Source organism: Tursiops truncatus, chromosome 12, assembly GCF_011762595.2.
Source record: "Tursiops truncatus isolate mTurTru1 chromosome 12, mTurTru1.mat.Y, whole genome shotgun sequence".
Taxonomy (NCBI): Eukaryota; Metazoa; Chordata; class Mammalia; order Artiodactyla; family Delphinidae; genus Tursiops; species Tursiops truncatus.
Genome location: NC_047045.1, coordinates 60,528,983 through 60,544,835, shown reverse-complemented (window position 1 = coordinate 60,544,835; position 15,853 = coordinate 60,528,983). Strand labels below are relative to the sequence as shown.

The 15,853-nt window shown below is 41.0% G+C and overlaps 1 protein-coding gene across 3 annotated transcripts in view; it reads right to left on the bottom strand.

Moving 5' to 3' along the window:
* TBPL1 (TATA-box binding protein like 1) overlaps positions 1–14,627 on the bottom strand; it is a 30,376-nt gene extending 15,749 nt beyond the window's left edge. Inside the window, exons 1-2 of one of the 3 annotated variants that reach the window (XM_019951768.3) lie at positions 13,666–13,929; positions 8,312–8,394 (exon numbers count right to left, since the gene is read on the bottom strand). The gene's annotated coding sequence lies outside the window, so the exon portion shown is untranslated. Of the gene's footprint in view, positions 1–8,311; positions 8,395–13,665; positions 13,930–14,602 lie in introns of those variants that run through there. The other 2 variants (XM_073789611.1, XM_019951766.3) reach the window with 2 other exon arrangements.
* Between the last annotated feature and the right edge of the window lie 1,226 nt (positions 14,628–15,853).

Below are 15,853 nucleotides of genomic sequence, written 5' to 3'. Positions count from 1 at the left end.
TATTTTTTCTTTTACACTGGAGCATAGTTGATTTACAATGTTGTGTTAGTTTCAGAGGTACAGCAAAGTGATTTAGTTTGTTGTTTAGTTTAGTTTTTACGTATATCTATTCTTTTTCAGATTCTTTTCCCATATAGGTTATTACAGAGAAAGATACTGTTTTTTAAACAACTCTGAGGGTTGCCAGCAACTATCTATTAAAAAAAAATAGTAAAGAGGAGTATATTAATATGTTTTAATCAGTGAACATATTTGTAATGATGCCTAAAAGGTGGTGGAGGAAGATTTAAATGATGCTGATTTTCTGAAAATGACTGCTTAAGGAAAGATAACTCAATGGTTTACACTGCCATGAAAAAGTTCCAGTATAAAAAAGTATTTTGCAGTTTAAGAATACATAATCAATACTTACCCCATATTAATAATGCTTAAACAGTAGCCTGCTTAAGAATTTCACTTTTTTTTTTTTTTTTTTTTTTTTGGTACGCGGGCCTCTCACTGTTGTGGCCTCTCCCGTTGCGGAGCACAGGCTCTGGACGCGCGGGCTCAGCGGCCATGGCTCATGGGCCCAGCCGCTCTGCGGCATGTGGGATCTTCCCGGACCGGGGCACGAGCCCGTGTCCCCTGCATCGGCAGGCGGACTCTCAATCACTGCGCCACCAGGGAAGCCCAAATTTCACTATTTTAATATGTGCTAACATGTATCTGTAAAGTAAGAAATTTTGGATGTCTAATGGATGCTATGTGACTAGGGGCTGACTCTAAACTGTTTCTCCCCTTATTTGCAAAATACAAACAACACTATTTACTCACCATATGATTGATTTGAGGGATTAATGAGCACCTCACAAATTATAATATGCTCTATTAAAGTGTTGTCACATTAGTCAATGCTAACATTAATATTAATTTTAACTAATGTACTATTATAAGAGGAAAAAAGTATTTTACTGAATACAACTTGAAATCTGGCGATTCACACTCAAAAATGAGAAATCTGGCATACAGATTCCTTATTATGTAAAAGCAAAATTTATTTTGGATAGATTTCTTAGTATTTCAATTACATGGTCTTAATATATGATTTTAAAAGATGGCATGTCATTTTCTGATTACATAAGAAATACTTAAAGAAAAAAAAGTCATCCATAATCTCACCACAGTGATAATTACTGCTGTTTTTCTATGCTCATGTAGGCACATGAGCCTGCTAAATCCATATATTTATCTGTGCATATTAAACAAGATTGAGATCATATGCATATGGTGTCGTATCTAGTCAACAAAGGATTTTATAAAAACCTTTGACAACCTGAGATAAGAAAAATAGCAATATTGAATTGATTTTCCTTGAACACTAATGAAGGTGAACTTTGCAAATATGAATACTTGTATTTATTCTATGTTAACTGCCTCATACCCTTTGTTCATTTTCCTTCTGAGATATCCTACTGATTTATAAAAAGCTCTTATATGTAAAGAAATATCAGCCTTTTGCTTGCTTATGCTATTCCTTCTGCTAAAAATGATCAATCCCGATTTCTATACCTAGCTCATTCCTACTTGTTCTATAGCTCAGCATCACCTTCATTCAATCAATTCTATAACAATGAAACGGAAATCTAAGCATCAGGCCCAGTCCCAGCAGATGGGGGTCCAGCAGTGACCAAGACTTGGCAGAGGGAACAGCTGGTGTTCTCAGCTCTGAGGTGAGTGAGCAGTGTGAAGTGTTCAGATGTGAAGAAGGGCCAGCCTGGCTAGAGCGGGAAGACGGAAAGTGGCATGAGACCTGGCTGGAGATGCAGGGAGGGGTTAAATTATGCCTTCTAGGCCAAGTTAAGGATTTTCATGTTTATCCCAAGATAATGGTGGGCTAAAGAGAAGCAAGAAATGACATAATGTATTTGCTTTTCATGAAAATCTATCACTGCCATTTCTGTAACAGGAGAATGGACTGCAAAGTTAGAACAGGCAGAAAACTCAGTTAGGGTCTAGTGCGGCAGTCCTGGTGAGAGAGGACAGTCGTGGGAGCAGGGTGGATGAAGACGGAAAGAAGTAGATTGAAGAGAGACATTTTTGGGAGGCAGAGTGAACAGAGCTTTGTGACTGATATGGGAAAGAGGAAAAGGGAGATGGAGGATGACTCTAGGTTTGTGGCCTAAGATACTATCTACTGGGACAGGAACACTGAAGGGAGAGCAGGTTTGCAAGGGGAGATGGGAAAAGGAGGAGGGGTAAGGATTCTGTTTTGGACATGTTAACTTGAAGGAACTTGTGAGACATCCAAGAGGAGATACAGACAATCAGATAAGAGCCACTGCTCAGGACAGGCCTAGGTCTAGACTGGAGGTGAAAACTTGGAAACCCTCATACAGAAGGTAATTAAAACCATGATGGGTAAAATAAGAAATCAAAGGAACTACGCCATCTGATCTCCAAGACTGAGCCAGAGCGTCCATTACCATGATGAATGCTCCGAGTCTCATGACCACGCTGCTAGTTGTACTACTACACAGCACTTTCCCACACTACAGTGAAATTTTGTATTTCTGTCTCCTTGGTAGACAATAAGCTCCTTGGACGCGTGATCAATTCTTACTTATTTTTGTACCCAAGTCTTGGAATAGTGCCCAAGGCATGAGACACATTCAATAAAGTGTCTATGAGAGGTTAACTGTTAGCTTGAGATTATTAAACAGCAGCATCTCTACACATGCGCACCCAGACACAAGTTTTAAGAGCGCAGGCTCTGGAGCAGATTACTTGGGTTAAATCCAGACTCTACCACTTATCAGTCGTGTGACCTTGGGGAAGTTATTTAACGCCTTTGTGCCTCAATGTCCACATCTGTAGGATAAGGCAGATAAGAGCACCTAGTGCCAAGTGTTGGGAAAACTAAAATTTCATGCAGAGCATTTAGCATAGTACTTGTACACGGTAAGCATTCAAATTTAGCTATTCTTATTGTTACTATAATTATCTCCTTTCTTCATCTTCCACGGATAGAGAAATGTTCAAAAATGGAAAGGATTTCCAGTTATTCATTGTGGTTCTCCAGCTTTGGAACACAAAAACAGATCATGTTGCTTCAGGGCTAAAAGCAAGGGTAAAAATAAAGAATACAATTTTGATGTATCTGGTAAATGAAATCAGTATTTAAAAAACAACTAAATTTAACAGTGAATTAAAACAACAACAACAATAACAAAACCGTTTCAAACCAAAACAAAAAGTAGTTGTTGATTGTGTGGGTTTTTTGTGGGGTGGGGAGTTGGGAGTCTGGAGGAGAAGGAGAGAGAAGAGACGGGGAGAAGAGTCTCACCAAGTCTACTACAAATTACAAAACAGACATTTTGCCAACATTTACTTAGCTAGGTACCTGCAAAAACAGGAAAACTGAATATTAAATTGTAACAAAACTATTCATCTGTTCATTTCATTTAAAGTGTAAATTTATCAGTTCATTTTAAGTGTAAGGCCTCAGTTCTTCCCAGAAGGTCTTACATGCATCCCTATTTTCCCATATTATGAGCTATTATTTAAAAAACGAGGAAGTTTGTCTCTTTACAGAGAATCTTAATATTTGCCCTAAGTTACCCATAATAAGCAACTACAATTTGTGAGACTACTCTAGCCATTAAGCTGATGCTAATAACACAACAGAATTTTTTAAAGATTATCATTTTCTTCGCAAGTAAAAATATTAATTAATTAGGTTGCTAAAAAACGGAATAAACCCCCTTTCAGCTTGTGGTTGGTGTCAAGGTTGGCATGCATAAAGTTCAATTTTTTCCATAATCTGATTTTTATTTCAAGGGTATGAACACAGGATTCAAACTTGAACTGCTGACAGCTCATCAAGAATTTAATCCAGAGAAAACACTGCAAGTTGAAAACACAACAGGTGGAATTTCCTATTTTGACAGTTTCCTTTCAACTGATTTTACAGGTTTACCCTTCATATAAAATGTCTGCTCTAATGGAGACAACCTGTTTAAGGCCTAGGTCATGTATGACTGCCATTTTTTTAAAAAAGGAAGGTAAGAATTATGAAATTCTTATGTAGCTATTATGAAATTAGCTACTTGGAAAATACTGTACAGAGTTCAAACTTTTCTAGTTAAAAAATAGTTTTTACTATTTAGTAAAAAATGTAACATACTTAAATAAAAGCAAAAGGGACTGCAGAATGAATACTCTTTCCACATGTAAGCACCATTAAGAATTTCCTGTCTTACTCAGAAATGGGCAGATCTTTCACTGATTGAGGGCTGTACCACTCAAAAAAGATAAATATGTAGAACTTGGTTGAAGATCAGAAGAAAGCCATAAAATTTTTTAAATTGGAAACTAAGGTCTGTGAGAAGGACTAAAGGGCACTGATTTAAACCTAGCACAACAGTAAACTGAGTAATTGATAATAACGTACAATTAAAGAAAGTATTCTAACACAGACGCATAAAAAGAGTGATAAGGAGGTTTTCTGATGGGAACATTGGTTCTTAACTTTTAAGAAAAACCCAAAACAGAACAAACAAAATAAAAGCTATAAAGAGGTACAAGCCCCAAAGATATTGATTAACTAACCTTTGTAGGGCCCTGATTTTAAAAACATTTCCAAGTTGTTTCTAATGGGGCAGTCAGTTGAGAACCACTGGGCTGAAACGCCACAACAGGTCAACAAAATAATGGAATTTCCCTTTCAGCAGGTCCTTAAAATGGGTTATATTCTCATATCAGGACTGTTTATCATACAGAACATCAAGACTTCTGCACTCTTTCCCATGCATTGTTTCCTTAACTTGGATTCATGCATTGAACGGTCACAATCTGCCTTCTGCCTCTGCATGGGATGAAATGTTACAAATGAACTGCTCATTGCTGAATCCAATGTCACAGCTGACACTCCCTCCTACTGGACCTCTCCAGAGCATAAGCCCTGGGAACCCCTGATTCCCCCGATTCTTCCTCACCATCCCCTATCCTGGGCTTCTGAGGCACCTTTCCTAGGTTCTCCCCATCTCAAATACTGCTCTTATGTCTGCCTCTTATGTCATAAATTCTTCAGGGAAGTCCACGACAGTCCCCGAAGAGCTCAACAATTGGTTTCAGAGGTGCAAACCCCCTTGAAATCATATCCACACAAATGTGGATGTACATCTGAGGAGGCCATTATTTTCTTCATATTCTCAAATGAGTTTAAGATCCTTGAAGGTTATAAACAACTGCCTTAAATCCCATAAATGCGACTGCTACCCATAAATTTATGGCTCTTACTTCAATCCTGACCTATCAGAGATTTGAAACCATATTCCTGTCTGGTAGGCATATTCATTAAGGTAAACCAACACATCCAACACTAATAATTAATCCCCTCAGAAACACCTGCTGTCTCCAGATTCCTAATTTTAGTTAATGGAGCCGCCACCCCTCTCAAACCTGAATCCGAAATTTCAGAATCATCCTTCATTTCTCCTTTTTCTCCTACACCCAGTTAGCTTCTCGTCTAGCTTCTTTTCTGCATCCCAAGCGTCAGTGTTTGACGTTAGGCTTTCACGTGCCATTAAGGCTACAGCCTTCTAGTGGAATTCTCTGCTTGCAGTCTCCACAATTTAGTCCATCTACCAAATAAGCTACCAGAATTGTCTTCCTAACTGTGCCACACCCCTGTTTAAATAAATATCTCTTGGCTCTCTTACATAGACAGCTTGGAATGCAGTGAGTTTCATGTCTCCAAATTAAGTTTTATAACCTAATCTTCCACTTCCAACACACCTTAACTGCTTCACAACTTTTTACCACTCCTCTTGCGACAGCTGACCCTTTCCTGATTTTATATCTGCCTAGGATGCCCCTTCCCCACTCCTTCAACTAACAAACTCTTACTCACAACTGTATTCATTAGCATGCAATGGATGTGAACCAAGCACTGCGGCTAGACACTGGGAATACAGCTCAGAACAAAACAGTCAGGTAAGAAACCCTCATGGCAGTTGTATTCCAGTGGAAGAAACAGACAATGAAAAAGGACAAGCCATGAAAATAATTAGAGAATGTGATCTATGTTATAAAGAGAAACTCTAGAGTGATCCAGGAAGGTCCCTTAACTTCCTCAGAGATGAGAAATTATTCTTAAAATGAGATCTGGAAGGCTAAGCAGGAGCCAGCCACATGCAACACTGACAGAAGAGACCCCAAGTGAGGGCCCAACAAATGTCAGGGCACTGACTGTATTGTAACTGTCCACTCTACTGGACTGTAGGCACCATGCTCCTTAAAGAGAACAATTTAATATAAATGTCTTTAGAATGTGGCTTAGTGGCTGGCACTTGGTCATCAACTCAACAGACCGGTTTTAGTTCAGACCCCCAAGTCCTAAAGGGCAACTGTGTTCTAGGAGTTTTCACAAATACAGAAATATAATACCGTTCTGATGTAAGGAAAGAATAATTTTGGTTAAAACACACATACAGACCCTTAGCACTTTTGGTATATATTCTCTTTCCCCTTTCCTAAGCTACACTCTCCATTTCAGCCCCAAGGGTCCTAACTCATCCATATCCTAAGTTTATTCCATGAAAGCTGGTTATAGACTAGCTACCCTGTCAGTTACCTTCAGCGTAACAACCATCCTCTAAACAGGGTGCGATGATAAAGCCATTATTCCTCTCTTTACAAAGTGAGAGCGAGGATACAATACAGACAAATTAGGTTAAGAATATAGTTTCAGACATCGGAAACTCTTCTAATTTAACAGGCCCTAAGCAAAAAGCCTACAAAGAGTAACTAAAAGGCACACATTCTTAATGTACAGACAAATTAAACTATCACCTAAGTAGGTTTACACTATGCATTGAAGCAGAATTTTCAAGATTACCGGCCAGCCAAAGGTTTTCTCTAAAGACTTACATTATCAATATGCTGCTGAGATAATGGAAAAAGTATTATTCATAGAGCTTTTTATCAGTTGTGAACTGTTGAGCCACATCACATCCCTTACTTCAGGTCCTCCCCCATCAACAACAAAAAAGAGGAGAGAACTGAGTTAAGCAATCTGGTGGACCTTTGAGATGAGCACACCAGGTTGGTGTTGAGGAAGATCTAATGAACTGGTGACTGTGCCTTCAACATGGCTGTGGCTCCTACCACCACCCTAACCTGCCACGTCCTGGGATGTGGTCAACCCATGAGCAATTAACGGTTGCTCATTACAACCTCACTAGGTTGCACATACATACAAGAAACTGGAGATGCCCAAGAGGTTCACTGCAGCCATAAGCAGGTGAAAGATAAAAGGTTTTGTGGTTCAACAAAAGTATCTGGCAAATTAAAAAGAATGGAGAGGTTCTTGCTCCACATAAGCTGCAGGTTCATCGTGAATCTTAAGAGGTTCAAACAATGATACAGTCTCTAAGTGTTGGCCATACTCATAAACCAAATGCCCATCTTCAGATTTGCACTTTTGGGTTACACACTGATTTTATTATCTTCATATCTGAAAGATGGCAACACCTGTCCCTGAAAAAGGGTGGTGTTAAGAACACCGGGGAAACGTTAACAATGTATTAGACAGAATAAAACACCCAGGTTTTATTCTGGGCAACAGTGTTGACACTTTGGAGACCTGCTGTCCTAAAAATCTCCCAATACAATCCTCAGAATATCTAAAATTAAAGGATATATACATGTGCGAGTATATATATGAAACAGCCATGATCATTTCCTTGCTTATCTCCATATTTTTTTAGACCCAGAATCCATGATGGCTACAGGAATTATGTTAACAATATTATATCAATACCTCATCTATTCTGGCCAATGTAGTTATTAGTACGCAATGAAATCAACAGTATCAACTAAATGTCACTCTCTTCAATCAGGAAAACAGAAGTCATGCCTCTAAATACAAGCATATTTGCCAATCGTCTTGGCGGGGTGGTTATAAAAACCAACTAAAACAAAAACTGCACAATATAGAAGAAAGAATTATAAAACTTTATCCCTGTATATTTAAAGCAAAACATACTTTTAATAATGTTTTATATAAACTTCTATATGTTTTATAAAAATATTTCAACTAAAAACCAAGACCTACATATTAGCCAATATAGGAAAGAACAGTTTGTGATATATTGTACTTAAGAGAAATATTTATTTTCTAGTCAACAGTTTCAAAGGTCCACACAACTAAACTAAAACATTTGGATTTAACATGAAAAAGTTAGCCATTTCAATAGCAGCCTAATAAACAAAGCTATAATGATCAGGTTATCCCCTACTAGGCAGCCTCAGTATTTGGTGTCAGCCTTACCATAAACAAATAATCTTGCAATCGTATGCAGTCATTCCCGAGCCACTTGAATTATTGGAGCACAGCAGTAGTTTCAGCTACCTCTAAAATTACAAGAAAGCTACTATGTAGAGCACATTTATAGTGACACAGAAAACCCAAGTGATAATGACACCAATAAGTTTCAAGTTTACCACCACCTAAGGCTATACAAGTAAAAAACAGTGTCTTCTAAAAAAGGGCTAATTCTGCTAAATGAAACCACTGGGGTCTATTCCTTTTATTCAGAAGTACCACACAACTAAACAAGCAGTGAAGTCCACAGGGAAATAGCATTTCAATAGCTGCAACATGGTGCCAGACCGGGCTTTGTTGGCCGTCCTTTTCCAAGAAACAGAGATGTCTCTTTTTACTGAATCCATCTGCCATAAGTGATAACCAGATGTCTGTGTGATGATCCAAAATTAAAACAAAAGTGCTTCCCCCTCCCAAGACCTAACAGCAGAGATGAGTCCAATAGCCAGCATCACAAACAATTTCACTGTTTTAATAGCCTCCAAAGGAAAGAAACAAAGCATCTGAGTGGTCTAATGGTTCACCTTTAACGTACTACACCTCACACCACTGAGTCAAGCACCAGCTAGTATTTTTTCAGCTAACTCTGCAGAACAGTGTGCTAAGTGCTTTACACTTACTTTTCACAGCAAACCTATGAGGTAGTACTTATATGAACCCCATTTTGAAGATGAGGAAACTGGGGAACGAAGGCAGTGAAAAAACTTGCTCAAGGCCACACCACTAACAAGCAGCATCGCCACCACGCTGAACACAGGCAGCCTGTCTCCAGAGTCCATACTCTTAAGCGCTATACTAACCCTAATCCCAAGAAAGCGTAACTGATTTTGATCAAAACTGGTTTTACAGGGCTTCCCTGGTGGCGCAGTGGTTGGGAGTCCGCCTGACGATGCAGGGGACACGGGTTCGTGCCCCGGTCTGGGAGGATCCCACATGCCGCGGAGCGGCTGGGCCCGTGAGCCATGGCTGCTGAGCCTGCGCGTCCAAGAGCCTGTGCTCCGCAACGGGAGAGGCCACAACAGTGAGAGGCCCGCGTACCGCAAAAAAAAAACAAAAAAAACTGGTTTTACAATGAAAATACTTGTAATTTATCAGAAGGAAAAAGGTTAATGCCTGACCTCTGGAACCATTTAGTTAATAAAAACAAATTCTGACTTTCAAAATGTTGTGAGTTCTCACCTAGTGAGTTAAAAAACAAAAACGTATCATGGATCAAGGTCTATGGACAGAAGTCTATGATGGTAAACACAATTATAGTACCAAGAGTCATCCACACATGTCCTGAGAAGACTGTCCTTCAGATGCAATCTGATTTTCAGTATTCTTTCTTTACGGATGAATACTGCATGGTCAAAATCGCCAGCCAAAGTTTTGTGCTGCATTTTTTTGGTGAAATTTCAAACAGCTTCATTACGGACTCCCATATGAAGGCTGATTTGAACTGTCCCAGAATTCACCTTGTGTTTTTTTAGCATTTAATAGGATCGTCAGCAGCACACCTTCCATTACAAAACAAGCCATTTAAACCAAATTGTGAATTCTGTCACCCTTTAGTCACAAGATAAGACCAGATAAGTACAATTTTTGATATGACCTGATTCCTTTCCACTAATGACGTACTTCTGGAATCTTGCTTTTTCACAACTGTACAAACACATACACTCCATTTTTCTTCTAAATAAATTGTGTCACAATACAAAAATCAAATTTGTCTACGTGGCCTGGAAAGACCTCAGATAAATATATTCTTTCACCCTTCTGAAATTACCCGAAGTGGCAGTCATGTAATAAGAGCAAATACTGTATCAACTCAAGGCAGTAAACCATTATTTTTATTATTTGAATTGGTTAAAAAAAAAAAAAAAAAGCCCTAATCATGTTTGAGAAATTTTGCTGTTTAGAATTTGCAGCCAGTATAAAAAGTTAATTTTAGGCATCAGGAATTAGATTCCTAATTAGATTAGATGCCTAAAGGTTCCCCTCATCCACTAGATAAGTCCCTGAAGTGAAAGAAATGAAATATATATACATCCTTTTATTAATATGTTAATCTTCAAAATACACACATATGCAACATGAACATACAATATGATGGCGACTTACAGTCCCGATCCCCAAGAAACTTCTAATTTAGCAGGCACGATGAAATCCATACATCAATAACTATAGCACCAGGCAGTACGTAATAAAGGATTTAAAATTCAAATTTAGGTTTGTCATGTTTTAGTATCTATGCATGTCATTTCTCTGCTATCTACAAGTGCACAAAAAGCACCTGAAGAGAAACACTTCCATCCAGCTTTGTACACCTGCCGTGGCATCAAACATATTAAAGGTACAACAAACATGAGTGTAAATTTCAGGAAATCTTTATTTATTATTTCAAATGTCACAATACAGCTAAATTTTCAAAGCACTACAGGTGTTGAGCCATTGTGGAAACATTCTACTATCAATTCTACAATCAATTTACACTTTATTTTTCATAGCAATAATAATTCATCACATGGTCTATGATGCAACAGAAAGAAATCAATCACCAGGTAATTACGGGCCTCCTCACCTAAAAACAGCACTAATACCCACTCAACTAGATTATACAATATTTGCTGATTTTTAAATACTGTGCCACACCCGTGCTAAGAAAGAACACTCTCCAAAACTATTCAGCTATAGATTCTGCATGTATTCATTCTACCTTACAGCAAACTCTGCACATTCTATATATGTATACATCCACACAAATTTCGACATGACAATTTTCCACATGAAACAAAATTGTGGGACTCACTTAAATTGTTCCCTCTAATTTGGCAAAGTGTAATTTCAGTCAAGTATTCAGATGCAAAATGATCAGAAAAGATGGATGTTAAGAAAAGGTTTTTAGAGTACAAATTATGAAAATCTAAGGTTCAATTAAAAACACACAGCAGGCTCTACAATACTCTTTTATTTTTAAAAAAGTGACTACATCTCCAATTACAGTGTTACCACTTGGACTTCTGAAACACCTTCTATTCCTAAACGTTCAAATATTTTTACGTGTCTTATTTCAATGCAGTCTTGATTCTTGGTTTAAGGCTCTTACCTGTTGTATTCAGAATAAATACAGAGCATCTGACATGATCACTCCATTTTCCATATCAGGGGAGGGATACAGAAGGAAAATGCAACAGACAAAGTAACATTAATGAAAAGGATATACAGGCCAAGGACATATGTTGAAAATTCCATAAGAAACAGAAATAATACAAATATCATAAAAAATCACTTTTGATTGGGATGTGATTAAGTAAGGAGAGGAACTAAGACAACACAAAACGTTGGGAGTGTTGGAGCAGAGAGCAGGGAAAGCAGGGATTGTTAATAAAGGTGGAAGTCGGGGCTTAAATCCTTTCCCCCATCAAACACAGAAGGGGTAAGGGATAGAGGCAACAGCAAATAAAATCTAAACGAAGTGAGTGTGATGGCAGCCCTGAGACTGAGGGAACTCACTAAGTCTCATACACACTGAGAAAATCCTGGGACTCAACGTCCAATACCCTCAAGTGTGGTCACCCCCCAGAACAACATTCACAGAAGTACAGCTACATGAAGAGATTAAGAAAAAGTCCTTGATTCACTAACCTAAAGATGACAATATTAGGTTTTTCTTCTTAAGAGGTTTAAAATGCAATTTTAAGTTTCCCAATGTTTATACTTCCCATCTTTGTCAAAGGAAACTGCCCACCTCTTTGCACATATATGAAATTCCGTAACAAGAGATGCTGCACCTCAATTCCATGAAAATGCCAAAGTCAAAAACTCTGTTCTGGCATCAACCAGTCAAGAGCACAGAGCAGCAGATCATTACGAAAAAAGCGGGCTGGGGGACAAGGATGAAACCTATTTGCTTAAGACAAGCCAGACTTAGCGAAAAAGGTAAGGAACAAATAGAAACTGTGGTTGACATCACTGCTTCTGTTATTTATCAATTTTATTTTCATCTTTAATCTTCAGCTTTATATAAAGAGCTTTGTTCCCACTGGACACAAAAATAGTATCACTGTAGTATGCATACATGGCCGTTTCAGCACGCCACAGGAAAACCTCATTTACTGACCTAGAATGGTTTTGGAAAGCATAAAACCATTAAATAGTTAGAGACGTAAGGCTTAAAGAGATAGCATAAACTGGCATTTAACATATCAACTGCGAATAATTCTTTAAACCACACAGTGATAAAAATCCTTTCTCGATTTGAATGAACTGCCATTTTCTCAAACTTTCCAAGAGACTGCAGATTGTACTAGAAGAGCTGAACCTTCTCATATTTCTCTTTCCCAGTTTCCCCAAGGAATCTGTTATTATTTCTTCACACAATAATCACACCAAGCTTGTTTCCGTTTCTTTCCTTGAGCCAGTTTTAAGGCACTGTTCTTAACCCTAAATACACAAGCCTAACGCTGGTTAACTGCCAGTGTCGCTCTGGAACTGCAGGTGACAGATGCAGTCAGAGAGCTCACAGATGTGGATTGGCTGCAGTCTGAATCCTATCGCAATGAGCACACTGACACAGCCCGCAGATGCACATCTCGGCAGAAGGAGAGAGTTTAAAAACCGTCATTCCCAATTAAATTTACTTTTAGAGCTTCTACTGGCTATCATTAAGCGCTTGCTTATCCCGACTCTCAACCCTGCTTAGCCCTACCTACTATCCATTTTATCTTCCTCAGTTCCAGATCCTTCTTCATCAAGTCTAATTTCTGTTAATTCTACTACTAATAATAACATAAAGCGAGGCTGTTGGCATTGCCAGAACCAGGAACCGACGAAGGTGCTATTTGGGAGCCGGCCCGCCGCGGCAAAGGCCGTTGGAAGTTTTCTGGGAAGCAACGGACCCGCTAGCATCTTTGCACGATTTCTCTTCCCCTGGGGGAGGGCTCCATAGAGACGGATGGGGAATCTCCCTTCTCCTGTCTTTCCCAGTGGTGGCTAACAGGAAAAATAAAATACCTCTTTTCTTATCCTACACCTCGCTGGATAACGCTCCCAGGCAGTGACGCCCCACCCCCAACCCGTTATCCCTGATGAGACCCCCAAATATCACCCTGTCCTCCTAAGAACTGGACCCTCCCTCGGCCCCCGGACCAATTTCCTACATCTGAGCGCCTCTCCCTCAGGCATCCGCCCGCACACACCCCACCCGCAGCACGGCCCCGGCTCCGCACACGCAGCCCCGCGCCAAGTCGCCCCGCACCCGGCACTCAGGCAGCTCGGTCGCCCGCGCTCCCCCCGCCCAGGGTCGCCGACCGGGTTACCGTGGGAAGAGCGGGCGGCGGCAGAGGACGCGGCGGCAGCGCTGCTGCCGGTTGCGGCGGGCGCGAAGGATAAGCTGGAGGACAAGGATAATGATGAGGCGGGCGCGCTCCCCAGTCTCCATGGAACTCCCGCCCCGGCCCGTTGCTAGGAGCCCCCGAGGCTCGGGCTCAGTCTTTCGTGCTTTGTTGTTCCGGGTACAGGGCGGCCGCTGCTTCCCCGCGACAATAAATAGACGAGACGCGGGGGAGCACAGAGACAGCGCGCGGAGGCTAGAGCGCCGCCGGACAGGGCGCTCCTGAGCTCCTCGCTAGCCAACCACTTCCGGCTCTCACTGCTCCCGTCACTTTCCCCCGCCCCTTCCTCCGTTTTCCTTTCCTCCTTCCTGGTGCCCAGGTCCGGCCCGGCCTGTTGGAGAGCTTGGCGAGGTGGGGCTGGTGGGTGTGGACTAGGCTAGGCTTGTGCTTGAAAACCGCTTGAAAAGATTTCGAGAAAACTAGGTATCCCTTGTACATCTTTAGCTGGTAGCTAAACATGAGCACGTAATTTCTGGCGTAAAGTATAATATAAATGGATTTTAGGGTTTTTTGTTTGTTTTTTGTCAAAACCTTGGAACTTTCGTTAGCTCATTCAATTTATAGAAAAGGTCCACCATTCAACATAATTAGCGAAGCTAGCCCTAAGAACTATTTTTTTTTCTAATTCTAACGAAGACATTTTCTGTGAAAAAGTCCTACTTCGCTTTTTCGCGTTAATTTACGACTTCGCGATCAAACTCTCATGAATGAATTCTAATCCTAGTCCTAAAATAGAGCGATAGGATATGAAAGATGAAAGAATGGATACACAGGTAAATTGATAGATTAGATAGATAGATAGATAGATAACGCAGGGAGTTTAGGTCAAACTTCTGTCGCCTGTCCCTTCGATATTCCTTACTCAGCTTGGGTTTGCGATCAGGATTCTGCCTTGGGAGCCGGGAGGCACTTCCGAGGCTTCTAAGCGGCGTAGCCGGATCCAAGAAGGATGCGAGGTGGGAGAGGGCGGCTGCAGGCTGGGACTGGGGCGCTGGGCAGGAGCAGCGGCGGCTCGGCTCACGTGGAAGCTGGGCGCTTGGGACTGAGACCCTTCCTCGGCTGTGCTCCCAAGTAGCCGTGAACTGACCCGGGGGACTCCCAGGGGTGCACATTCGCCCGTTTGAACGGCTGCGCTGGGGTCCTCGAGGACCCTCGCGGGGTGACGTGAAAGGTGCTGCCTGTGGGAGCGAGACCCGAGTAACGGCCCTGGGAACTCCAGGCAGCGCGGGGCCCCGCGGCACCCCCCCGAGCCCCACTCCCAGGCCGGCACAGGCCTCTGCTCTAGGGCTGGGCTGCAGTCAGAAGCCTCTGGCCCTGGATGAGGCCAGTGGGCAGCTCTAATTTAATAAAAGGCCATGAGGCGGGCTCATGAGTACCTGGCCTCTGATTGGTGTGAATCCTGCATGAAAAATGATAACACCACAGTCCTTTTGAAAGACTTGGGCTGACTTCTGGGGGATTTGGGAGTAGACAACCATTTGAGTGTTTCACTACTTACGGGGTCTTCAAGGATGCCTCTAGATCTTTTGCTTCCCACTCTGTTCAGTAAAATATCTGACGTTTAAAAGCACTGTAGAATTATGGAACTTCCATTTTGTTTCATTTTCTTTACTAATTTATTTTTTGAATAATATTCAATAATTATAGCTTGTATTATAATTATTTAATGAAGAAAATGAACAAGAATATGTGTGATGAAGAAGAGGCTGGGTTAGAGAGTAATGTCTGCTGGGTAGTGAGGAGATGACTTTCGGGAAGTAACATTTTAACTGTTATCTGAAAGGGATGGGAGTGGAAGGGATGCACATAGTGTTCCAGGCGGAGGGAACAGTATGGGCTAGAATTTGCTGTGCTGGAGTATTAGAGTGGATGGGGCATCATGATCAGAGCTAGGGGTAGAGGACACGAGATGAAGTTGGAGAGAAACTAAGGCCTTGAACCTTCAGTGCCTTGCAGACCATGCAGAAGGGAGTTTGGATTTTCTTTCAAGTGCTAGTGGAAGTGAAGGGGTTTAAGCTGTAGAGTGGCATGGTCTGATTTACCAAGGAAGTGGCAGGGGAAAGGCTCTGTCCCAACAATTACTGCCACTGCTGAAAAGTCAGCTTTACAGCAA